Below are 25,343 nucleotides of genomic sequence, written 5' to 3' on the forward strand. Positions count from 1 at the left end.
CCTTGCTTCTGCCAATAAATGCAACCATTCCATATGACTTCTTAACCAACTTTTCCAACTGGCCAGCTACCTTCAGGGATCTGTGGACAAGCAATCCCAGTTACCTTTGTTCCTCTACACTTCTCAATGTCATACCAGTTGATGTGTATTCCCTTTCCTTATTAGCCCTCCACACAAATGCGCGATCTCTCACATTTCTGGTTTAAATTCAATTTGCCACTGCTCTACCCCCTTATCAGTTGATTGATATCTTCCTGGAGTCTCCAGCTTTCTTCTTCATTATCAACCACACTGCCTATTTTAATAACACCTGAAAACTTCGTAATCATAACACTTATATTCAAGTTTAGATCATTGATAAATACCATAAAAAGCAATGGATCTAGCACTGAAAACTGTGGAACCCCACTGGAAACATCCTTCCAGTCACAAAAACACCCATCAAACATTACCCTTTGCTTCCTGCCTGTGAGCCAAATTTGGATCCAATTTGCCACTGCGCCCTGAATCACATGGGCTTTTACTTAGAAAATGCATAATCATTAAATGTTATCCTGCCTTCATGGGAAAACATCATTAATTGACTGATGATCTTCATTTGCACAACTAAAGAAATGTTAACTGAAGGAGAGTCCTTAATTGAATAACTTATCTGTGCTCTGCACTTTAGCTCTGAATCCATAAACCATTTTGGACACTGTGCTTTAGAAGTCTGCTTCAAAATGTTCATTGCTGGTAACATGTACATGAGACGTTGGAAACAGTGAGATAGACTGTAGTGCAAGGGACTGGTTATTGTGAAACAGCAAAGAAAATATACATTCTGGAAGAATACCATCGAAAAGAAGTGTGGCCCGAACAGCCAAAAAGAAGATGAAGTGCTGAGCCCTTTTCAGCAAAAATTTATTTTTCAAACATTTCTCTGACCGAATCTTCATAAAAGAAAAATGATGCTTTTAAAGTCATTAATCCCGAATTTTCGTGCACCCGAATCTTCTGAATCAGATGCCTCTCGTTGTGTCGACTGAATCCATGTCCCTTTCAATATTCTGCTGACATGCACACTATTAAATGTGCCACTAACTTATAGAATCAAAGAATAAGGGAATGGATGCAGCCCGTCGAGCCCATGCCAACTCTCAACAAGTCTCACTCCCCTGTCATTTACCCACAGCTGTGCAATTTTTTTCATTCGGATACTTATCCAACTCCGTTTTGAAAGATAAGATTGAGTCTGACTCCACCGCCCTTTAGAGAAGTGTATTCCAGATTCTAACCACTTGCTGAGGAATGGCCACTCCTGTTCCTATGTATAAAGGCAGAGAAACACGGGATCAATTCCTGCCACACTCACAACCTTGCTAAATATAGCACCGTTATTCTATTCTCGTGACACAATCTCGAGAAGTGTAGTCCAGCTGTTGAGGTTAAAGCTCTGGTTATGTTCCCAAGAATGTTGCTGGCACAGCGTTTCTGTAGTGTAGTGGTTATCATGTTCGCCTAACACGCGAAAAGTCCCCGGTTCGAAACCGGGCGGAAACATTATGCAAACGTGTTCAATTAATGATAAGATAAAATTAAATCATTCATATTAGTGGTTCAATGTTAACAGAGTGCAGTGTCTCACGATGCTGTTCCATTTGCTGATTTCTCTCGACAGTTCTGTTCACACTCAAATTCGACACAGTGTCTCTCACTCCCTCCCGTTTACAGCCCTGACGCTGGAGAAACCATATCTCAAAGCTGCACATTCCGTGCATTCAGGTCAGCTGTGAGAGATTATTAAAGGATCCTGCCACGCCACCACGCTTCACAACAGAAAATTAAAGCCACAAACAAACCCATCGACTAATCGCTCTTCCTCAGCTCCAGAGTGAGTGAGGGCGGGACAAGCCCTAACTTCCGCTCCCACACGCTCCAATCAGCCGCTGCCGGCGGAAAGCGGAGAATGCAGCATCAAACAGCGGTTTACCGCCCTTCACTGGGCTGCAAAATGCCACCGTTCCAGACAACGCTCCCCGTGCTCCGAACAGCAGCCTCATAAGATGCTTCATCTCAGATTCCTGAGTCGGAGCCCCAGCTTGCACGAACACTTCTTCACTGGAAACAGCATTAATTATCTGATTGCCACGTTTTGCATCATGAAAGTAATCCTAACCGATAATTATATAATCAGTGAGGTTTACAGCATGGAAGGAGTCATTTACGCCCATCGTATCTGCACCGGCCAACAAATGCCCAGTTTTAGGTGTGTACCCCTGCACCTTATTGCATTTCATGTGCACATCTAAGAACTGGTTAAATGTGGTGAGGGTTTCTGCCTGCACCACACTTTCAGGCAGTGAGTTTGAGACCCCCACAAACATCTGCATGCAGAATGTTCACTTCAAATCCCCTTTAACGCTTACACTAATTACTTTTAAATTATGCAGCCTGGTTGTTGACCACTCCACTATGTGAAATAGACCCTTTTAATCAACAATATCTAGGCCCCTCCTATTTTTATACACCTCAATGCGGTCGCCCATCAGCCTCCTCTGTTCCAAGGAAAACAAACCCATCCTATCCAATCTGTTCTCATAGCAAAGTTGCTCCACTCCCGGCAACATCTACGTAAATCTCCTCTGTACCCTCTCCAGCGTATTCACGTTCTTCCTTCAATGCGGTGACCAGAACTGCACGCAGTACTCCAGCTGTGGCCTAACCAGAATTTTATACAGTTCTAGCATAACCCACTTGCTGTTCTGTTCCTTGCTTCTGCCAATAAATGCAACCATTCCATATGACTTCTTAATCAACTTTTCCAACTGGTCAGCTACATTCAGGGATCTGTGGACAAGCAATCCCAGTTACCTTTGTTCCTCTACACTTCTCAATGTCATACCAGTTGATGTGTATTCCCTTTCCTTGTTCGCCCTCCACAAATGCGCGATCTCTCACATCTCTGGATTAAATTCAATTTGCCACTGCTCTACCCCCTTATCAGTTGATTGATATCTTCCTGGAGTCTCCAGCTTTCTTCTTCATTATCAATCACACTGCCTATTTTAATAACACCTGAAAACTTCGTAATTATAACACCTATATTCAAGTTTAGTTCATTGATAAATACCATAAAAAGCAATGGATCTGGCACTGAAAACTGTGGAACCCCACTGGAAACATCCTTCCAGTCACAAAAACACCCATTAAACATTACCCTTTGCTTCCTGCCTCTGAGCCAAATTTGGATCCAATTTGCCACTTCGCCCTGAATCGCATGTGCTTTTACTTAGAAAATGCATAATCATTAAATGTTATCCTGCCTTCATGGGAAAACATCATTTATTGACTGATGATCTTCATTTGCACAACTAAAGAAATGTTAACTGAAGTGGAGTCCTTAACTGAATAACTTAGCTGTGCTCTGCACTTTACCTCTGAATCCATAAACCATTTTGGACACTGTGCTTTAGAAGTCTGCTTCAAAATGTTCATTGCTGGTAACATGTACATGAGACGTTCGAAACAGTGAGATAGACTGTAGTGCAAGGGACTGCTTATTGTGAAACAGCAAAGAAAATATGCATTCTGGAATAATAACATCGAAAAGAAGTGTATCCCTAACAACCAAAAAGAAGATGAATTGCTGAGCCCTTCTCAGCAAAAAATTATTTTCCCAAACATTTCTCTGACCGAATCTTCACAAAACAAAAATGATGCTTTTAAAGTCATTAAACCCGAATTTTCGTGCACCCGAATCTTCTGAATCAGATGCCTCTCGTTGTGCCGACTGAATCCATGTCCCTTTCAATATTCTGCTGACATGCACACTATTAAATGTGCCACTAACTTATAAAATCGAAGAATAAGGGAATGGTTGCAGCCCGTCGAGCCCATGCCAACTCTCAACAAGTCTCACTCCCCTGTCATTTACCCACAGCTGTGCAATTTTTTTCATTCGGATATTTATCCAACTCCGTTTTGAAAGATAAGATTGAGTCTGACTCCACCGCCCTTTGGAGCAGTGTATTCCAGATTCTAACCACTTGCTGAGGAATGGCCACTCCTGTTCCTATGTATAAAGGCAGAGAAACACGGGATCAATGCCTGCCACACTCACAACCTTGCTAAATATAGCACCGTCATTCTATTCTCGTGACACAAGCTCCAGAAGTGTGGTCCAGCTGTTGAGGTTAAAGCTCTGGTTATGTTCCCAACAATATTACTGCCAGAGCGTTTCCGTAGTGTAGTGGTTATCACGTTTGCCTCACACGCGAAAGGTCCCCGGTTCGAAACCGGGCGGAAACATTATGCAAACGTGTTCAATTAATGATTGTATAAAATTAAATCATTCATATTAGTGGTTCAATATTAACAGAGTACAGTGTCTCACGATGCTGTTCCATTTGCTGATTTCTCTCTGCAGTTCTGTTCACACTCAAATTCTACACAGTGTCTCTCACTCCCTCCCGTTTCCAGCCCTGACGCTGGAGAAACCATATCTCAAAGCTGCACATTCCGTGCATTCAGGTCAGCTGTGAGATATTATTAAAGTATCCTGCCACGCCACCACGCTTCACAACAGAAAATTAAAGCCACAAACAAACCCATCGAATAATCGCTCTTCCCCAGCTCCAGAGTGAGTGAGGGCGGGACAAGCCCTAACTTCCGCTCCCACACTCTCCAATCAACCGCTGCCGGCGGAAAGCGGAGAATGCAGCATCAAACAGCGGTTTACCGCCCTTCACTGGGCTGCAAAATGCCACCGTTCGAGGCAACGCCCCCCGTACACCGAACAGCAGCCTCATAAGATGCTTCATCTCAGCTTCCTGACTTCGAGCCCCAGCTTGCACGAACACTTCTTCACTGGAAACACCATTAATTATCTGATTGCCACGTTTTGCATCATGAAAGTAATCCTTACCGATAATTATATAATCATAGAGGTTTACAGCATGGAAGGAGTCATTTAAGCCCATCGTATCTGCACCGGCCAACAAATGCCAAGTTTTAGGTGTGTACCCCTGCACCTTATTGCATTTCATGTGCACGTCTAAGAACTTGTTAAATGTGGTGAGGGTTTCTGCCTGCTTCAAAATGTTCATTGCTGGTAACATGTACATGGGAAGTTGGAAACAGTGAGATAGACTATAGTGCAAGGGACTGATTATTGTGAAACAGCAAAGAAAATATACATTCTGGAAGAATACCATCGAAAAGAAGTGTGACCCTAACAGCCAAAAAGAAGATGAAGTGCTGAGTTCTTTTCAGCAAAAAATTATTTTCCCAAACATTTCTCTGACCGAATCTTCACAAAACAAAAATGATGCTTTTAAAGTCATTAAACCCGAATTTTAGTGCACCCGAATCTTCTGAATCAGATGCCTCTCGTTGTGCCTACTGAATCCATGTCCCTTTCCATATTCTGCTGACATGCACACTATTAAATGTGCCACTAACTTATACAATCAAAGAATAAGGGAATGGTTGCAGCCCGTCGAGCCCATGCCAACTCTCAACAAGTCTCACTCCCCTGTCATTTACCCACAGCTGTGCAATTTTTTGCATTCGGATACTTATCCAACTCCGTTTTAAAAGATAAGATTGAGTCTGACTCCACCGCCCTTTAGAGCAGTGTATTCCAGATTCTAACCACTTGCTGAGGAATGGCCACTTCTGTTCCTATGTATAAAGGCAGAGAAACACGGGATCAATTCCTGCCACACTCACAACCTTGCTAAATATAGCACCGTCATTCTGTTCTCGTGACACAAGCTCCAGAAGTGTAGTCCAGCTGTTGAGGTTAAAGCTCTGGTTATGTTCCCAACAATGTTACTGCCACAGCGTTTCCGTAGTGTAGTGGTTATCACGTTCGCCTCACACGCGAAAGGAAACCGGGCGGTAACATTATGCAAACGTGTTCAATTAATGATTAGATAAAATTAAATCATTCATATTAGTGGTTCAATATTAACAGAGTGCAGTGTCTCACGATGCTGTTCCATTTGCTGACTTCTCTCTACAGTTCTGTCCACACTAAAATTCAACACAGTGTCTCTCACTCCCTCCCGTTTCCAGCCCTGACGCTGGAGAAACCATATCTCAAAGCTGCACATTCCGTGCATTCAGGTCAGCTGTGAGAGATTATTAAAGGATCCTGCCACGCCACCACGCTTCACAACAGAAAATTGAAGCCACAAACAAACCCATCGACGAATCGCTCTTCCCCAGCTCCAGAGTGAGTGAGGGCGGGACAAGCCCTAACTTCCGCTCCCACACTCTCCAATCAGCCGCTGCCGGCGGAAAGCGGAGAATGCAGCATCAAACAGCGGTTTACCGCCCTTCACTGGGCTGCAAAATGCCACCGTTCGATAGAACGCTCCCCGTACACCGAACAGTAGCCTCATAAGATGCTTCATCTCAGCTTCCTGAGTTCGAGCCCCAGCTTGCACGAACACTTCTTCACTGGAAACACCATTAATTATCTGATTGCCACGTTTTGCATTATGAAAGTAATCCTAACCGATAATTATATAATCATAGAGGTTTACAGCATGGAAGGAGTCATTTAAGCCCATCGTATCTGCACCGGCCAACAAATGCCAAGTTTTAGGTGTGTACCCCTGCACCTTATTGCATTTCATGTGCACGTCTAAGAACTTGTTAAATGTGGTGAGGGTTTCTGCCTGCTTCAAAATGTTCATTGCTGGTAACATGTACATGGGAAGTTGGAAACAGTGAGATAGACTGTAGTGCAAGGGACTGCTTATTGTGAAACAGCAAAGAAAATATACATTCTGGAAGAGTACCATCGAAAAGAAGTGTGACCCTAACAGCCAAAAAGAAGATGAAGTGCTGAGTTCTTTTCAGCAAAAAATTCTTTTCCCAAACATTTCTCTGACCGAATCTTCACAAAACAAAAATGATGCTTTTAAAGTCATTAAACCCGAATTTTCGTGCACCCGAATCTTCTGAATCAGATGCCTCTCGTTGTGCCTACTGAATCCATGTCCCTTTCAATATTCTGCTGACATGCACATTATTAAATGTGCCACTAACGCATACAATCAAAGAATAAGGGAATGGTTGCAGCCCGTCGAGCCCATGCCAACTCTCAACAAGTCTCACTCCCCTGTCATTTACCCACAGCTGTGCAATTTTTTGCATTCGGATACTTATCCAACTCCGTTTTAAAAGATAAGATTGAGTCTGACTCCACCGCCCTTTAGAGCAGTGTATTCCAGATTCTAACCACTTGCTGAGGAATGGCCACTCCTGTTCCTATGTATAAAGGCAGAGAAACACGTGATCAATTACTGCCACACTCACAAACTTGCGAAATATCGCACCGTTATTCTATTCTCGTGACACAAGCTCCAGAAGTGTAGTCCAGCTGTTGAGGTTAAAGCTCTGGTTATGTTCCCAACAATGTTACTGCCGCAGCGTTTCCGTAGTGTAGTGGTTATCACGTTCGCCTCACACGCGAAAGGTCCCCGGTTCGAAACCGGGTGGAAACATTATGCAAACGTGTTCAATTTATGATTAGATAAAATTGAATCATTCATATTAGTGGTTCAATATTAACAGAGTGCAGTGTCTCACGATGCTGTTCCATTTGATGATTTCTCTCTACAGTTCTGTTCACACTCAAATTCTACACAGTGTCTCTCACTCCCTCCCGTTTCCAGCCCTGACGCTGGAGAAACCATATCTCAAAGCTGCACATTCCGTGCATTCAGGTCAGCTGTGAGAGATTATTAAAGGATCCTGCCACGCCACCACGCTTCACAACAGAAAATTAAAGCCACAAACAAACCCATCGACTAATCGCTCTTCCACAGCTCCAGAGTGAGTGAGGGCGAGACAAGCCCTAACTTCCGCTCCCACACTCTCCAATCAGCCGCTGCCGGCGGAAAGCGGAGAATGCAGCATCAAACAACGGTTTGCCGCCCTTCACTGGGCTGCAAAATGCCACCGTTCGAGACAACGCTCTCCGTACACCAAACAGCAGCCTCATAAGATGCTTCATCTCAGCTTCCTGAGTTCGAGCCCCAGCTTGCACGAACACTTCTTCACTGGAAACACCATTAATTATCTGATTGCCACGTTTTGCATCATGAAAGTAATCCTAACCGATAATTATATAATCATAGAGGTTTACAGCATGGAAGGAGTCATTTAAGCCCATCGTATCTGCACCGGCCAACAAATGTCCAGTTTTAGGTGTGTCCCCCTGCACCTTATTGCATTTCATGTGCACATCTCAGAACTTGTTAAATGTGGTGAGGGTTTCTGCCTGCACCACACTTTCAGGCAGTGAGTTTGAGACCCCCACAAAAATCTGCATGCAGAATGTTCACTTCAAATCCCCTTTAACCCTTACACTAATTACTTTTAAATTATGCAGCCTGGTTGTTGACCACTCCACTATGTGAAATAGACCCTTTTAATCAACAATATCTAGGCCCCTCCTTTTTATATACACCTTAATGCTGTCGCCCATCAGCCTCCTCTGTTCCAAGGAAAACAAACCCATCCTATCCAATCTGTCCTCATAGCAAAGTTGCTCCACTCCCGGCAACATCTACGTAAATCTCCTCTGTACCCTCTCCAGCGTATTCACGTCCTTCCTTCAATGCGGTGACTAGAACTGTACGCAGTACTCCAGCTGTGGCCTAACCAGAATTTTATACAGTTCTAGCAAAACCCACTTGCTGTTCTGTTCCTTGCTTCTGCCAATAAATGCAACCATTCCATATGACTTCTTAACCAACTTTTCCAACTGACCAGCTACCTTCAGGGATCTGTGGACAAGCAATCCCAGTTACCTTTGTTCCTCTACACTTCTCAATGTCATACCAGTTGATGTGTATTCCCTTTCCTTGTTCGCCCTCCACAAATGCGCGATCTCTCACATCTCTGGATTAAATTCCATTTGCCACTGCTCTACCCCCTTATCAGTTGATTGATATCTTCCTGGATTCTCCAGCTTTCTTCTTCATTATCAATCACACTGCCTATTTTAATAACACCTGAAAACTTCGTAATTATAACACCTATATTCAAGTTTAGTTCATTGATAAATACCATAAAAAGCAATGGATCTGGCACTGAAAACTGTGGAACCCCAGTGGAAACATCCTTCCAGTCACAAAAACACCCATCAAACATTACCCTTTGCTTCCTGCCTCTGAGCCAAATTTGGATCCAATTTGCCACTTCGCCCTGAATCACATGGGCTTTTACTTAGAAAATGCATAATCATTAAATGTTATCCTGCCTTCATGGGAAAACATCATTTATTGACTGATGATCTTCATTTGCACAACTAAAGAAATGTTAACTGAAGTGGAGTCCTTAATTGAATAACTTAGCTGTGCTCTGCACTTTACCTCTGAATCCATAAACCATTTTGGACACTGTGCTTTAGAAGTCTGCTTCAAAATGTTCATTGCTGGTAACATGTACATGAGACGTTCGAAACAGTGAGATAGACTGTAGTGCAAGGGACTGCTTATTGTGAAACAGCAAAGAAAATATGCATTCTGGAATAATAACATCGAAAAGAAGTGTGGCCCTAACAGCCAAAAAGAAGATGAAGTGCTGAGCCCTTCTCAGCAAAAAATTATTTTCCCAAACATTTCTCTGACCGAATGTTCACAAAACAAAAATGATGCTTTTAAAGTCATTAAACCCGAATTTTCGTGCACCCGAATCTTCTGAATCAGATGCCTCTCGTTGTGCCGACTGAATCCATGTCCCTTTCAATATTCTGCTGACATGCACACTATTAAATGTGCCACTAACTTATAAAATCAAAGAATAAGGGAATGGTTGCAGCCCGTCGAGCGCATGCCAACTCTCAACAAGTCTCACGCCCCTGTCATTTACCCACAGCTGTGCAATTTTTTTCATTCGGACATTTATCCAACTCCGTTTTGAAAGATAAGATTGAGTCTGACTCCACCGCCCTTTAGAGCAGTGTATTCCAGATTCTAACCACTTGCTGAGGAATGGCCACTCCTGTTCCGATGTATAAAGGCAGAGAAACACGTGATCAATGCCTGCCACACTCACAACCTTGCTAAATATAGCACCGTCATTCGATTCTCGTGAAACAAGCTCCAGAAGTGTAGTCCAGCTGTTGAGGTTAAAGCTCTGGTTATGTTCCCAACAATGTTACTGCCACAACGTTTCCGTAGTGTAGTGGTTATCACGTTTGCCTCACACGCGAAAGGTCCCCGGTTCGAAACCGGGCGGAAACATTATGCAAACGTGTTCAATTAATGATTGTATAAAATTAAATCATTCATATTAGTGGTTCAATATTAACAGAGTACAGTGTCTCACGATGCTGTTCCATTTGCTGATTTCTCTCTGCAGTTCTTTTCACACTCAAATTAACACAGTGTCTCTCACTCCCTCCCGTTTCCAGCCCTGACGCTGGAGAAACCATATCTCAAAGCTGCACATTCCGTGCATTCAGGTCAGCTGTGAGAGATTATTAAAGGATCCTGCCACGCCACCACGCTTCACAACAGAAAATTAAAGCCACAACAAACCCATCGAATAATCGCTCTTCCCCAGCTCCAGAGTGAGTGAGGGCGGGACAAGCCCTAACTTCCGCTCCCACACTCTCCAATCAGCCGCTGCCGGCGGAAAGCGGAGAATGCAGCATCAAACAGCGGTTTACCGCCCTTCACTGGGCTGCAAAATGCCTCCGTTCGAGACAACGCTCCCCGTACACCGAACAGCAGCCTCATAAGATGCTTCATCTCAGCTTCTGGACTTCGAACCCCAGCTTGCACGAACACTTCTTCACTGGAAACACCATTAATTATCTGATTGCCACGTTTTGCATCATGAAAGTAATCTTTAGCGATAATTATATAATCATAGAGGTTTACAGCATGGAAGGAGTCATTTAAGCCCATCGTATCTGCACCGGCCAACAAATGCCCAGTTTTAGGTGTGTCCCCCTGCACCTTATTGCATTTCCTGTGCACATCTAAGAACTTGTTAAATGTGGTGAGGGTTTCTGCCTGCACCACACTTTCAGGCAGTGAGTTTGAAACCCCCACAAACATCTGCATGCAGAATGTTCACTTCAAATCCCCTTTAACCCTTACACTAATTACTTTTAAATTATGCAGCCTGGTTGTTGACCACTCCACTATGTGAAATAGACTCTTTTAATCAACAATATCTAGGCCCCTCCTATTTTTATACACCTCAATGCTGTCGCCCATCAGCCTCCTCTGTTCCAAGGAAAACAAACCCATCCTATCCAATCTGTCCTCATAGCAAAGTTGCTCCACTCCCGGCAACATCTACGTAAATCTCCTCTGTACCCTCTCCAGCGTATTCACGTCCTTCCTTCAATGCGGTGACTAGAACTGCACGCAGTACTCCAGCTGTGGCCTAACCAGAATTTTATACAGTTCTAGCATAACCCACTTGCTGTTCTGTTCCTTGCTTCTGCCAATAAATGCAACCATTCCATATGACTTCTTAACCAACTTTTCCAACTTTCCAGCTACCTTCAGGGATCTGTGGACAAGCAATCCCAGTTACCTTTGTTCCTCTACACTTCTCAATGTCATACCAGTTGATGTGTATTCCCTTTCCTTGTTAGCCCTCCACAAATGCGCGATCTCTCACATCTCTGGATTAAATTCCATTTGCCACTGCTCTACCCCCTTATCAGTTGATTGATATCATCCTGGAGTCTCCAGCTTTCTTTTTCATTATCAACCCACTGCCTATTTTAATAACACCTGAAAACTTCGTCATCATAACACCTATATTCAAGTTTAGATCATTGATAAATACCATAAAAAGCAATGGATCTGGCACTGAAAACTGCGGAACCCCACTGGAAACATCCTTCCAGTCACAAAAACACCCATCAAACATTACCCTTTGCTTCCTGCCTCTGAGCCAAATTTGGATCCAATTTGCCACTTCGCCCTGAATCACATGGGCTTTTACTTAGAAAATGCATAATCATTAAATGTTATCCTGCCTTCATGGGAAAACATCATTTATTGACTGATGATCTTCATTTGCACAACTAAAGAAATGTTAACTGAAGGAGTGTCCTTAATTGAATAACTTAGCTGTGCTCTGCACTTTACCTCTGAATCCATAAACCATTTTGGACACTGTGCTTTAGAAGTCTGCTTCAAAATGTTCATTGCTGGTAACATGTACATGAGACGTTGGAAACAGTGAGATAGACTGTAGTGCAAGGGACTGCTTATTGTGAAACAGCAAAGAAAATATGCATTCTGGAAAAATAAAATCGAAAAGAAGTGTGGCCCTAACAGCCAAAAAGAAGATGAAGTGCTGAGCCCTTCTCAGGAAAATCTTCTTTTCCCAAACATTTCTCTGACCGAATCTTCACAAAACAAAAATTATGCTTTTAAAGTCATTAAACCCGAATTTTCGTGCACCCGAATCTTCTGAATCAGATGCCTCTCGTTGTGCCGACTGAATCCATGTCCCTTTCAATATTCTGCTGACATGCACACTATTAAATGTGCCACTAACTTATAGAATCAAAGAATAAGGGAATGGTTGCAGCCCGTCGAGCCCATGCCATCTCTCAACAAGTCTCACTGCCCTGTCATTTACTCACAGCTGTGCAACTTTTTTTCATTCGGATACTGATCCAACTCCGTTTTGAAAGATAAGATTGAGTCTGACTCCACCGCCCTTTAGAGCAGTGTATTCCAGATTCTAACCACTTGCTGAGGAATGGCCACTCCTGTTCCTATGTATAAAGGCAGAGAAACACGGGATCAATTCCTGCCTCACTCACAACCTTGCTAAATATAGCACCGTCATTCTATTCTCGTGACACAAGCTCCAGAAGCGTAGTCCAGCTGTTGAGGTTAAAGCTCTGGTTGTATTCCCAACAATGTTACTGGCACAGCGTTTCCGTAGTGTAGTGGTTATCACGTTCGCCTCACTCGCGAAAGATCCCCGGTTCGAAACCGGGCGGAAACATTATGCAAACGTGTTCAATTAATGATTAGATAAAATTAAATCATTCATATTAGTGGTTCAATATTAACAGAGTGCAGTGTCTCACGATGCTGGTCCACTTTCTGATTTCTCTCTGCAGTTCTGTTCACACTCAAATTCCACACAGTGTCTCTCACTCCCTCCCGTTTCCAGCCCTGACGGTGGAGAAACCATATCTCAAAGCTGCACATTCCGTGCATTCAGGTTAGCTGTGAGTGATTATTAAAGGATCCTGCCACGCCACCACGCTTCACAACAGAAAATTAAAGCCACAAACAAACCCATCGAATAATCGCTCTTTCCCAGCTCCAGAGTGAGTGAGGGCGGGACAAGCCCTAACTTCCGCTCCCACACTCTCCAATCAGCCGCTGCCGGCGGAAAGCGGAGAATGCAGTATCAAACAGCGGTTTACCGCCCTTCACTGGGCTGCAAAATGCCACCATTCGAGACAACGCTCCCGGTACACCGAACAGCAGCCTCATAAGATGCTTCATCTCAGCTTCCTGATTTCGAGCCCCAGCTTGCACGAACACTTCTGCACTGGAAACACCATTAATTATCTGATTGCCACGTTTTGCATCATGAAAGTAATCGTAACCGATAATTATATTATCATAGAGGTTTACAGCATGGAAGGAGTCATTTAAGCCCATCGTATCTGCACCGGCCTACAATTGCCCAGTTTTAGGTGTGCACCCCTGCACCTTATTGCATTTGATGTGCACATCTAAGAACTTGTTAAATGTAGTGAGGGTTTCTGCCTGCACCACACTTTCAGGCCGTGAGTTTGAGACCCCCACAAACATCTGCATGCAGAATGTTCACTTCAAATCCCATTTAACCCTTACACTGATTACGTTTAAATTATGCAGCCTGGTTGTTGACCACTCCACTCTGTGAAATAGACCCTTTTAATCAACAATATCTAGGCCCCTCCTATTTTTATACACCTCAATGCTGTCGCCCATCAGCCTCCTCTGTTCCAAGGAAAACAAACCCATCCTATCCAATCTGTCCTCATAGCAAAGTTGCTCCACTCCCGGCAACATCTACGTAAATCTCCTCTGTACCCTCTCCAGCGTATTCAGGTTCTTCCTTCATGCGGTGACCAGAACTGCACGCAGTACTCCAGCTGTGGCCTAACCAGAATTTTATACAGTTCTAGCATAACCCACTTGCTGTTCTGTTCCTTGCTTCTGCCAATAAATGCAACCATTCCATATGACTTCTTAATCAACTTTTCCAACTGGTCAGCTACCTTCAGGGATCTGTGGACAAGCAATCCCAGTTACCTTTGTTCCTCTACACTTCTCAATGTCATACCAGTTGATGTGTATTCCCTTTCCTTGTTAGCCCTCCACAAATGCGCGATCTCTCACATCTCTGGTTTAAATTCAATTTGCCACTGCTCTACCCCCTTATCAGTTGATTGATATCTTCCTGGAGTCTCCAGCTTTCTTCTTCATTATCAACCACACTGCCTATTTTAATAACACCTGAAAACTTCGTAATCATAACACCTATATTCAAGTTTAGATAATTGATAAATACCATAAAAAGCAATGGATCTGGCACTGAAAACTGTGGAACCACACTGGAAACATCCTTCCAGTCACAAAAACACCCATCAAACATTACCCTTTGCTTCCTGCCTCTGAGCCAAATTTGGATCCAATTTGCCACTTCGCCCTGAATCACATGGGCTTTTACTTAGAAAATGCATAATCATTAAATGTTATCCTGCCTTCATGGGAAAACATCATTAATTGACTGATGATCTTCATTTGCACAACTAAAGAAATGTTAACTGAAGGAGAATCCTTAATTTAATACCTTATCTGTGCTCTGCACTTTACCTCTTGAATCCATAAACCATTTTGGACACTGTGCTTTAGAAGTCTGCTTCAAAATGTTCATTGCTGGTAACATGTACATGAGACGTTGGAAACAGTGAGATAGACTGCAGTGCAAGGGACTGGATATTGTGAAACAGCAAAGAAAATATACATTCTGGAAGAATACCATCGAAAAGAAGTGTGGCCCTAACAGCCAAAAAGAAGATGAAGTGCTGAGCCCTTTTCAGCAAAAAATTCTTTTTCAAACATTTCTCTGACCGAATCTTCACAAAAGAAAAATGATGCTTTTAAAGTCATTAAACCCGAATTATCATGCACCGGAATCTTCTGAATCAGATGCCTCTCGTTGTGCCGACTGAATCCATGTCTCTTTCAATATTCTGCTGACATGCACACTATTAAATGTGCCACTAACTTATAGAATCAAAGAATAAGGGAATGGATGCAGCCCGTCGAGCCCATGCCAACTCTCAACAAGTCTCACTCCCCTGTCATTTCCCCACAGCTGTGCAATTTTTTTCATTCGGATACTTATCCAACTCCGTTTTGAAAGATAAGATTGAGTCTGACTCCACCGCCCTTTAGAGAAGTGTATTCCAGATTCTAACCACTTGCTGAGGAATGGCCACTCCTGTTCCTATGTATAAAGTCAGAGAAACACGGGATCAATTCCTGCCACACTCACAACCTTGCGAAGTATAGCACCGTTATTCTATTCTCGTGACACAAGCTCCAGAAGTGTAGTCCAGCTGTTGAGGTTAAAGCTCTGGTTATGTTCCCAACAATGTTTACTGCCACAGTGTTTCTGTAGTGTAGTGGTTATCACGTTCGCCTAACACGCGAAAAGTCCCCGGTTCGAAACCGGGCGGAAAAATTATGCAAACGTGTTCAATTAATGATAAGATAAAATTAAATCATTCATATTAGTGGTTCAATGTTAACAGAGTGCAGTGTCTCACGATGCTGTTCCATTTGCTGATTTCTCTCTACAGTTCTGTTCACACTCAAATTCTACACAGTGTCTCTCACTCCCTCCCGTTTACAGCCCTGACGCTGGAGTAACCATATCTCAAAGCTGCACATTCCGTGCATTCAGGTCAGCTGTGAGAGATTATTAAAGGATCCTGCCACGCCACCACGCTTCACAACAGAAAATTAAAGCCACAAACAAACCCATCGACTAATCGCTCTTCCTCAGCTCCAGAGTGAGTGAGGGCGGGACAAGCCCTAACTTCCGCTCCCACACTCTCCAATCAGCCGCTGCCGGCGGAAAGCGGAGAATGCAGCATCAAACGGCGGTTTACCGCCCTTCACTGGGCTGCAAAATGCCACCGTTCGAGACAACGCTCCCCGTACACCGAACAGCAGCCTCATAAGATGCTTCATCTCAGCTTCCTGAGTTCGAGCCCCAGCTTGCACGAACACTTCTTCACTGGAAACAGCATTAATTATCTGATTGCCACGTTTTGCATCATGAAAGTAATCCTAACCGATAATTATATAATCATAGAGGTTTACAGCATGGAAGGAGTCATTTACGCCCATCGTATCTGCACCGGCCAATAAATGCCCAGTTTTAGATGTGTACCCCTGCACCTCATTGCATTTCATGTGCACATCTAAGAACTGGTTAAATGTGGTGAGGGTTTCTGCCTGCACCACACTTTCAGGCAGTGAGTTTGAGACCCCCACAAACATCTGCATGCAGAATGTTCACTTCAAATCCCCTTTAACCTTTACACTAATTACTTTTAAATTATGCAGCCTGGTTGTTGACCACTCCACTATGTGAAATAGACCCTTTTAATCAACAATATCTAGGCCCCTCCTATTTTTATACACCTCAATGCGGTCGCCCATCAGGCTCCTCTGTTCCAAGGAAAACAAACCCATCCTATCCAATCTGTCCTCAAAGCAAAGTTGCTCCACTCCCGGCAACATCTACGTAAATCTCCTCTGTACCCTCTCCAGCGTATTCACGTTCTTCCTTCAATGCGGTGACCAGAACTGCACGCAGTACTCCAGCTGTGGCCTAACCAGAATTTTATACAGTTCTAGCATAACCCACTTGCTGTTCTCTTCCTTGCTTCTGCCAATAAATGCAACCATTCCATATGACTTCTTAACCAACTTTTCCAACTGGCCAGCTACCTTCAGGGATCTGTGGACAAGCAATCCCAGTTACCTTTGTTCCTCTACACTTCTCAATGTCATACCAGTTGATGTGTATTCCCTTTCCTTGTTAGCCCTCCACACAAATGCGCGATCTCTCACATTTCTGGTTTAAATTCAATTTGCCACTGCTCTACCCCCTTATCAGTTGATTGATATCTTCCTGGAGTCTCCAGCTTTCTTCTTCATTATCAACCACACTGCCTATTTTAATAACACCTGAAAACTTCGTAATCATAACACTTATATTCAAGTTTCGATCATTGATAAATACCATAAAAAGCAATGGATCCAGCACTGAAAACTGTGGAACCCCACTGGAAACATCCTTCCAGTCACAAAAACACCCATCAAACATTACTCTTTGCTTCCTGCCTTTGAGCCAAATTTGGATCCAATTTGCCACTGCGCCCTGAATCACATGGGCTTTTACTTAGAAAATGCATAATCATTAAATGTTATCCTGCCTTCATGGGAAAACATCATTAATTGACTGATGATCTTCATTTGCACAACTAAAGAAATGTTAACTGAAGGAGAGTCCTTAATTGAATAACTTATCTGTGCTCTGCACTTTAGCTCTGAATCCATAAACCATTTTGGACACTGTGCTTTAGAAGTCTGCTTCAAAATGTTCATTGCTGGTAACATGTACATGAGACGTTGGAAACAGTGAGATAGACTGTAGTGCAAGGGACTGGTTATTGTGAAACAGCAAAGAAAATATACATTCTGGAAGAATACCATCGAAAAGAAGTGTGGCCCGAACAGCCAAAAAGAAGATGAAGTGCTGAGCCCTTTTCAGCAAAAATTTATTTTTCGAACATTTCTCTGACCGAATCTTCATAAAAGAAAAATGATGCTTTTAAAGTCATTAATCCCGAATTTTCGTGCACCCGAATCTTCTGAATCAGATGCCTCTCGTTGTGTCGACTGAATCCATGTCCCTTTCAATATTCTGCTGACATGCACACTATTAAATGTGCCACTAACTTATAGAATCAAAGAATAAGGGAATGGATGCAGCCCGTCGAGCCCATGCCAACTCTCAACAAGTCTCACTCCCCTGTCATTTACCCACAGCTGTGCAATTTTTTTCATTCGGATACTTATCCAACTCCGTTTTGAAAGATAAGATTGAGTCTGACGCCACCGCCCTTTAGAGAAGTGTATTCCAGATTCTAACCACTTGCTGAGGAATGGCCACTCCTGTTCCTATGTATAAAGGCAGAGAAACACGGGATCAATTCCTGCCACACTCACAACCTTGCTAAATATAGCACCGTTATTCTATTCTCGTGACACAATCTCGAGAAGTGTAGTCCAGCTGTTGAGGTTAAAGCTCTGGTTATGTTCCCAAGAATGTTACTGGCACAGCGTTTCTGTAGTGTAGTGGTTTTCACGTTCGCCTCACACGCGAAAAGTCCCCGGTTCGAAACCGGGCGGAAACATTATGCAAACGTGTTCAATTAATGATAAGATAAAATTAAATCATTCATATTAGTGGTTCAATGTTAACAGAGTGCAGTGTCTCACGATGCTGTTCCATTTGCTGATTTCTCTCTACAGTTCTGTTCACACTCAAATTCGACACAGTGTCTCTCACTCCCTCCCGTTTACAGCCCTGACGCTGGAGAAACCATATCTCAAAGCTGCACATTCCGTGCATTCAGGTCAGCTGTGAGAGATTATTAAAGGATCCTGCCACGCCACCACGCTTCACAACAGAAAATTAAAGCCACAAACAAACCCATCGACTAATCGCTCTTCCTCAGCTCCAGAGTGAGTGAGGGCGGGACAAGCCCTAACTTCCGCTCCCACACTCTCCAATCAGCCGCTGCCGGCGGAAAGCGGAGAATGCAGCATCAAACAGCGGTTTACCGCCCTTCACTGGGCTGCAAAATGCCACCGTTCCAGACAACGCTCCCCGTGCTCCGAACAGCAGCCTCATAAGATGCTTCATCTCAGCTTCCTGAGTTCGAGCCCCAGCTTGCACGAACACTTCTTCACTGGAAACAGCATTAATTATCTGATTGCCACGTTTTGCATCATGAAAGTAATCCTAACCGATAATTATATAATCAGTGAGGTTTACAGCATGGAAGGAGTCATTTACGCCCATCGTATCTGCACCGGCCAACAAATGCCCAGTTTTAGGTGTGTACCCCTGCACCTTATTGCATTTCATGTGCACATCTAAGAACTGGTTAAATGTGGTGAGGGTTTCTGCCTGCACCACACTTTCAGGCAGTGAGTTTGAGACCCCCACAAACATCTGCATGCAGAATGTTCACTTCAAATCCCCTTTAACGCTTACACTAATTACTTTTAAGTTATGCAGCCTGGTTGTTGACCACTCCACTATGTGAAATAGACCCTTTTAATCAACAATATCTAGGCCCCTCCTATTTTTATACACCTCAATGCGGTCGCCCATCAGCCTCCTCTGTTCCAAGGAAAACAAACCCATCCTATCCAATCTGTCCTCATAGCAAAGTTGCTCCACTCCCGGCAACATCTACGTAAATCTCCTCTGTACCCTCTCCAGCGTATTCACGTTCTTCCTTCAATGCGGTGACCAGAACTGCACGCAGTACTCCAGCTGTGGCCTAACCAGAATTTTATACAGTTCTAGCATAACCCACTTGCTGTTCTGTTCCTTGCTTCTGCCAATAAATGCAACCATTCCATATGACTTCTTTATCAACTTTTCCAACTGGTCAGCTACATTCAGGGATCTGTGGACAAGCAATCCCAGTTACCTTTGTTCCTCTACACTTCTCAATGTCATACCAGTTGATGTGTATTCCCTTTCCTTGTTCGCCCTCCACAAATGCGCGATCTCTCACATCTCTGGATTAAATTCAATTTGCCACTGCTCTACCCCCTTATCAGTTGATTGATATCTTCCTGGAGTCTCCAGCTTTCTTCTTCATTATCAATCACACTGCCTATTTTAATAACACCTGAAAACTTCGTAATTATAACACCTATATTCAAGTTTAGTTCATTGATAAATACCATAAAAAGCAATGGATCTGGCACTGAAAACTGTGGAACCCCACTGGAAACATCCTTCCAGTCACAAAAACACCCATCAAACATTACCCTTTGCTTCCTGCCTCTGAGCCAAATTTGGATCCAATTTGCCACTTCGCCCTGAATCGCATGTGCTTTTACTTAGAAAATGCATAATCATTAAATGTTATCCTGCCTTCATGGGAAAACATCATTTATTGACTGATGATCTTCATTTGCACAACTAAAGAAATGTTAACTGAAGTGGAGTCCTTAATTGAATAACTTAGCTGTGCTCTGCACTTTACCTCTGAATCCATAAACCATTTTGGACACTGTGCTTTAGAAGTCTGCTTCAAAATGTTCATTGCTGGTAACATGTACATGAGACGTTCGAAACAGTGAGATAGACTGTAGTGCAAGGGACTGCTTATTGTGAAACAGCAAAGAAAATATGCATTCTGGAATAATAACATCGAAAAGAAGTGTGGCCCTAACAGCCAAAAAGAAGATGAAGTGCTGAGCCCTTCTCAGCAAAAAATTATTTTCCCAAACATTTCTCTGACCGAATCTTCACAAAACAAAAATGATGCTTTTAAAGTCATTAAACCCGAATTTTCGTGCACCCGAATCTTCTGAATCAGATGCCTCTCGTTGTGCCGACTGAATCCATGTCCCTTTCAATATTCTGCTGACATGCACACTATTAAATGTGCCACTAACTTATAAAATCGAAGAATAAGGGAATGGTTGCAGCCCGTCGAGCCCATGCCAACTCTCAACAAGTCTCACGCCCCTGTCATTTACCCACAGCTGTGCAATTTTTTTCATTCGGATATTTATCCAACTCCGTTTTGAAAGATAAGATTGAGTCTGACTCCACCGCCCTTTGGAGCAGTGTATTCCAGATTCTAACCACTTGCTGAGGAATGGCCACTCCTGTTCCTATGTATAAAGGCAGAGAAACACGGGATCAATGCCTGCCACACTCACAACCTTGCTAAATATAGCACCGTCATTCTATTCTCGTGACACAAGCTCCAGAAGTGTGGTCCAGCTGTTGAGGTTAAAGCTCTGGTTATGTTCCCAACAATGTTACTGCCACAGCGTTTCCGTAGTGTAGTGGTTATCACGTTTGCCTCACACGCGAAAGGTCCCCGGTTCGAAACCGGGCGGAAACATTATGCAAACGTGTTCAATTAATGATAGTATAAAATTAAATCATTCATATTAGTGGTTCAATATTAACAGAGTACAGTGTCTCACGATGCTGTTCCATTTGCTGATTTCTCTCTGCAGTTCTGTTCACACTCAAATTCTACACAGTGTCTCTCACTCCCTCCCGTTTCCAGCCCTGACGCTGGAGAAACCATATCTCAAAGCTGCACATTCCGTGCATTCAGGTCAGCTGTGAGAGATTATTAAAGGATCCTGCCACGCCACCACGCTTCACAACAGAAAATTAAAGCCACAAACAAACCCATCGAATAATCGCTCTTCCCCAGCTCCAGAGTGAGTGAGGGCGGGACAAGCCCTAACTTCCGCTCCCACACTCTCCAATCAACCGCTGCCGGCGGAAAGCGGAGAATGCAGCATCAAACAGCGGTTTACCGCCCTTCACTGGGCTGCAAAATGCCACCGTTCGAGACAACGCCCCCCGTACACCGAACAGCAGCCTCATAAGATGCTTCATCTCAGCTTCCTGACTTCGAGCCCCAGCTTGCACGAACACTTCTTCACTGGAAACACCATTAATTATCTGATTGCCACGTTTTGCATCATGAAAGTAATCCTTACCGATAATTATATAATCATAGAGGTTTACAGCATGGAAGGAGTCATTTAAGCCCATCGTATCTGCACCGGCCAACAAATGCCAAGTTTTAGGTGTGTACCCCTGCACCTTATTGCATTTCATGTGCACGTCTAAGAACTTGTTAAATGTGGTGAGGGTTTCTGCCTGCTTCAAAATGTTCATTGCTGGTAACATGTACATGGGAAGTTGGAAACAGTGAGATAGACTATAGTGCAAGGGACTGATTATTGTGAAACAGCAAAGAAAATATACATTCTGGAAGAATACCATCGAAAAGAAGTGTGACCCTAACAGCCAAAAAGAAGATGAAGTGCTGAGTTCTTTTCAGCAAAAAATTATTTTCCCAAACATTTCTCTGACCGAATCTTCACAAAACAAAAATGATGCTTTTAAAGTCATTAAACCCGAATTTTCGTGCACCCGAATCTTCTGAATCAGATGCCTCTCGTTGTGCCTACTGAATCCATGTCCCTTTCCATATTCTGCTGACATGCACACTATTAAATGTGCCACTAACTTACACAATCAAAGAATAAGGGAATGGTTGCAGCCCGTCGAGCCCATGCCAACTCTCAACAAGTCTCACTCCCCTGTCATTTACCCACAGCTGTGCAATTTTTTGCATTCGGATACTTATCCAACTCCGTTTTAAAAGATAAGATTGAGTCTGACTCCACCGCCCTTTAGAGCAGTGTATTCCAGATTCTAACCACTTGCTGAGGAATGGCCACTTCTGTTCCTATGTATAAAGGCAGAGAAACACGGGATCAATTCCTGCCACACTCACAACCTTGCTAAATATAGCACCGTCATTCTGTTCTCGTGACACAAGCTCCAGAAGTGTAGTCCAGCTGTTGAGGTTAAAGCTCTGGTTATGTTCCCAACAATGTTACTGCCACAGCGTTTCCGTAGTGTAGTGGTTATCACGTTCGCCTCACACGCGAAAGGAAACCGGGCGGTAACATTATGCAAACGTGTTCAATTAATGATTAGATAAAATTAAATCATTCATATTAGTGGTTCAATATTAACAGAGTGCAGTGTCTCACGATGCTGTTCCATTTGATGATTTCTCTCTACAGTTCTGTTCACACTCAAATTCTACACAGTATCTCTCACTCCCTCCCGTTTCCAGCCCTGACGCTGGAGAAACCATATCTCAAAGCTGCACATTCCGTGCATTCAGGTCAGCTGTGAGAGATTATTAAAGGATCCTGCCACGCCACCACGCTTCACACCAGAAAATTAAAGCCACAAACAAACCCATCGACTAATCGCTCTTCCCCAGCTCCAGAGTGAGTGAGGGCGGGACAAGCCCTAACTTCCGCTCCCACACTCTCCAATCAGCCGCTGCCGGCGGAAAGCGGAGAATGCAGCATCAAACAGCGGTTTACCGCCCTTCACTGGGCTGCAAAATGCCACCGTTCGAGACAACGCTACCCGTACACCGAACAGCAGCCTCATAAGATGCTTCATCTCAGCTACCTGAGTTCGAGCCCCAGCTTGCACGAACACTTCTTCACTGGAAACACCATTAATTATCCGATTGCCACGTTTTGCATCATGAAAGTAATCCTAACCGATAATTATATAATCATAGAGGTTTACAGCATGGAAGGAGTCATTTAAGCCAATCGTATCTGCACCGGCCAACAAATGTCCAGTTTTAGGTGTGTCCCCCTGCACCTTATTGCATTTCATGTGCACATCTCAGAACTTGTTAAATGTGGTGAGGGTTTCTGCCTGCACCACACTTTCAGGCAGTGAGTTTGAGACCCCCACAAACATTTGCATGCAGAATGTTCACTTCAAATCCCCTTTAACCCTTACACTAATTACTTTTAAATTATGCAGCCTGGTTGTTGACCACTCCACTCTGTGAAATAGACCCTTTTAATCAACAATATCTAGGACCCTCCTTTTTATTTACACCTTAATGCTGTCGCCCATCAGCCTCCTCTGTTCCAAGGAAAACAAACCCATCCTATCCAATCTGTCCTCATAGCAAAGTTGCTCCTCTCCCGGCAACATCTACGTAAATCTCCTCTGTACCCTCTCCAGCGTATTCACGTCCTTCCTTCAATGCGGTGACTAGAACTGCACGCAGTACTCCAGCTGTGGCCTAACCAGAATTTTATACAGTTCTAGCAAAACCCACTTGCTGTTCTGTTCCTTGCTTCTGCCAATAAATGCAACCATTCCATATGACTTCTTAACCAACTTTTCCACCTGACCAGCTACCTTCAGGGATCTGTGGACAAGCAATCCCAGTTACCTTTGTTCCTCTACACTTCTCAATTTCATACCAGTTGATGTGTATTCCCTTTCCTTGTTAGCCCTCCACAAATGCGCGATCTCTCACATCTCTGGATTAAATTCCATTTGCCACTGCTCTACCCCCTGATCAGTTGATTGATATCTTCCTGGAGTCTCCAGCTTTCTTCTTCATTATCAATCACACTGCCTATTTTAATAACACCTGAAAACTTCGTAATCATAACACCTATATTCAAGTTTAGTTCATTGATAAATACCATAAAAAGCAATGGATCTGGCACTGAAAACTGTGGAACCCCACTGGAAACATCCTTCCAGTCACAAAAACACCCATCAAACATTACCCTTTGCTTCCTGCCTCTGAGCCAAATTTGGATCCAATTTGCCACTTCGCCCTCAATCACATGGGCTTTTACTTAGAAAATGCATAATCATTAAATGTTATCCTGCCTTCATGGGAAAACATCATTAATTGACTGATGATCTTCATTTGCACAACTAAAGAAAAGTTAACTGAAGGAGAGTCCTTAATTGAATAACTTAGCTGTGCTCTGCACTTTACCTCTGAATCCATAAACCATTTTGGACACTGTGCTTTAGAAGTCTGCTTCAAAATGTTCATTGCTGGAAACATGTACACGAGACGTTGGAAACAGTGAGATAGACTGCAGTGCAAGGGACTGGTTATTGTGAAACAGCAAAGGAAATATACATTCTGGAAGAATACCATCGAAAAGCAGTGTGGCCCGAACAGCCAAAAAGAAGATGAAGTGCTGAGCCCTTTGCAGCAAAAAATTATTTTCCCAAACATTTCTCCGACCGAATCTTCACAAAACAAAAATTATGCTTTTAAAGTCATTAAACCCGAATTTTCGTGCACCCGAATCTTCTGAATCAGATGCCTCTCGTTGTGCCGACTGAATCCATGTTCCTTTCAATATTCTGCTGACATGCACACTATTAACTGTGCCACTAACTTATAGAATCAAAGAATAAGGGAATGGTTGCAGCCCGTCGAGCCCATGCCAACTCTCAACAAGTCTCACTCCCCTGTCATTTACCCACAGCTGTGCAATTTTTTTCATTCGGATACTTATCCAGCTCCGTTTTGAAAGATAAGATTGAGTCTGACTCCACCGCCCTTTAGAGCAGTGTATTCCAGATTCTAACCACTTGCTGAGGAATGGCCACTC

At 43.4% G+C, this 25,343-nt stretch overlaps 8 non-coding genes across 8 annotated transcripts; all 8 read left to right on the forward strand.

Moving 5' to 3' along the window:
- Window positions 1–1,469: 1,469 nt before the first annotated feature.
- trnav-aac (transfer RNA valine (anticodon AAC)) lies at window positions 1,470–1,542 on the forward strand. Its single transcript has one exon. It is a non-coding gene; the product is annotated as a tRNA-Val (tRNA).
- A 2,675-nt stretch (window positions 1,543–4,217) lies between these two features.
- trnav-cac (transfer RNA valine (anticodon CAC)) lies at window positions 4,218–4,290 on the forward strand. The gene has a single exon. It is a non-coding gene; the product is annotated as a tRNA-Val (tRNA).
- A 3,136-nt stretch (window positions 4,291–7,426) lies between these two features.
- Window positions 7,427–7,499, forward strand: trnav-cac (transfer RNA valine (anticodon CAC)). The gene has a single exon. It is a non-coding gene; the product is annotated as a tRNA-Val (tRNA).
- Window positions 7,500–10,174: 2,675 nt separating this feature from the next.
- Window positions 10,175–10,247, forward strand: trnav-cac (transfer RNA valine (anticodon CAC)). Its single transcript has one exon. It is a non-coding gene; the product is annotated as a tRNA-Val (tRNA).
- Window positions 10,248–12,920: 2,673 nt separating this feature from the next.
- Window positions 12,921–12,993, forward strand: trnav-cac (transfer RNA valine (anticodon CAC)). Its single transcript has one exon. It is a non-coding gene; the product is annotated as a tRNA-Val (tRNA).
- A 2,675-nt stretch (window positions 12,994–15,668) lies between these two features.
- Window positions 15,669–15,741, forward strand: trnav-aac (transfer RNA valine (anticodon AAC)). Its single transcript has one exon. It is a non-coding gene; the product is annotated as a tRNA-Val (tRNA).
- Window positions 15,742–18,417: 2,676 nt separating this feature from the next.
- Window positions 18,418–18,490, forward strand: trnav-cac (transfer RNA valine (anticodon CAC)). Its single transcript has one exon. It is a non-coding gene; the product is annotated as a tRNA-Val (tRNA).
- Window positions 18,491–21,165: 2,675 nt separating this feature from the next.
- trnav-cac (transfer RNA valine (anticodon CAC)) lies at window positions 21,166–21,238 on the forward strand. The gene has a single exon. It is a non-coding gene; the product is annotated as a tRNA-Val (tRNA).
- The last annotated feature ends 4,105 nt before the right edge of the window (window positions 21,239–25,343 follow it).

This window comes from Pristiophorus japonicus, chromosome 3 (assembly GCF_044704955.1).
Source record: "Pristiophorus japonicus isolate sPriJap1 chromosome 3, sPriJap1.hap1, whole genome shotgun sequence".
Lineage (NCBI taxonomy): Eukaryota > Metazoa > Chordata > Chondrichthyes > Pristiophoridae > Pristiophorus > Pristiophorus japonicus.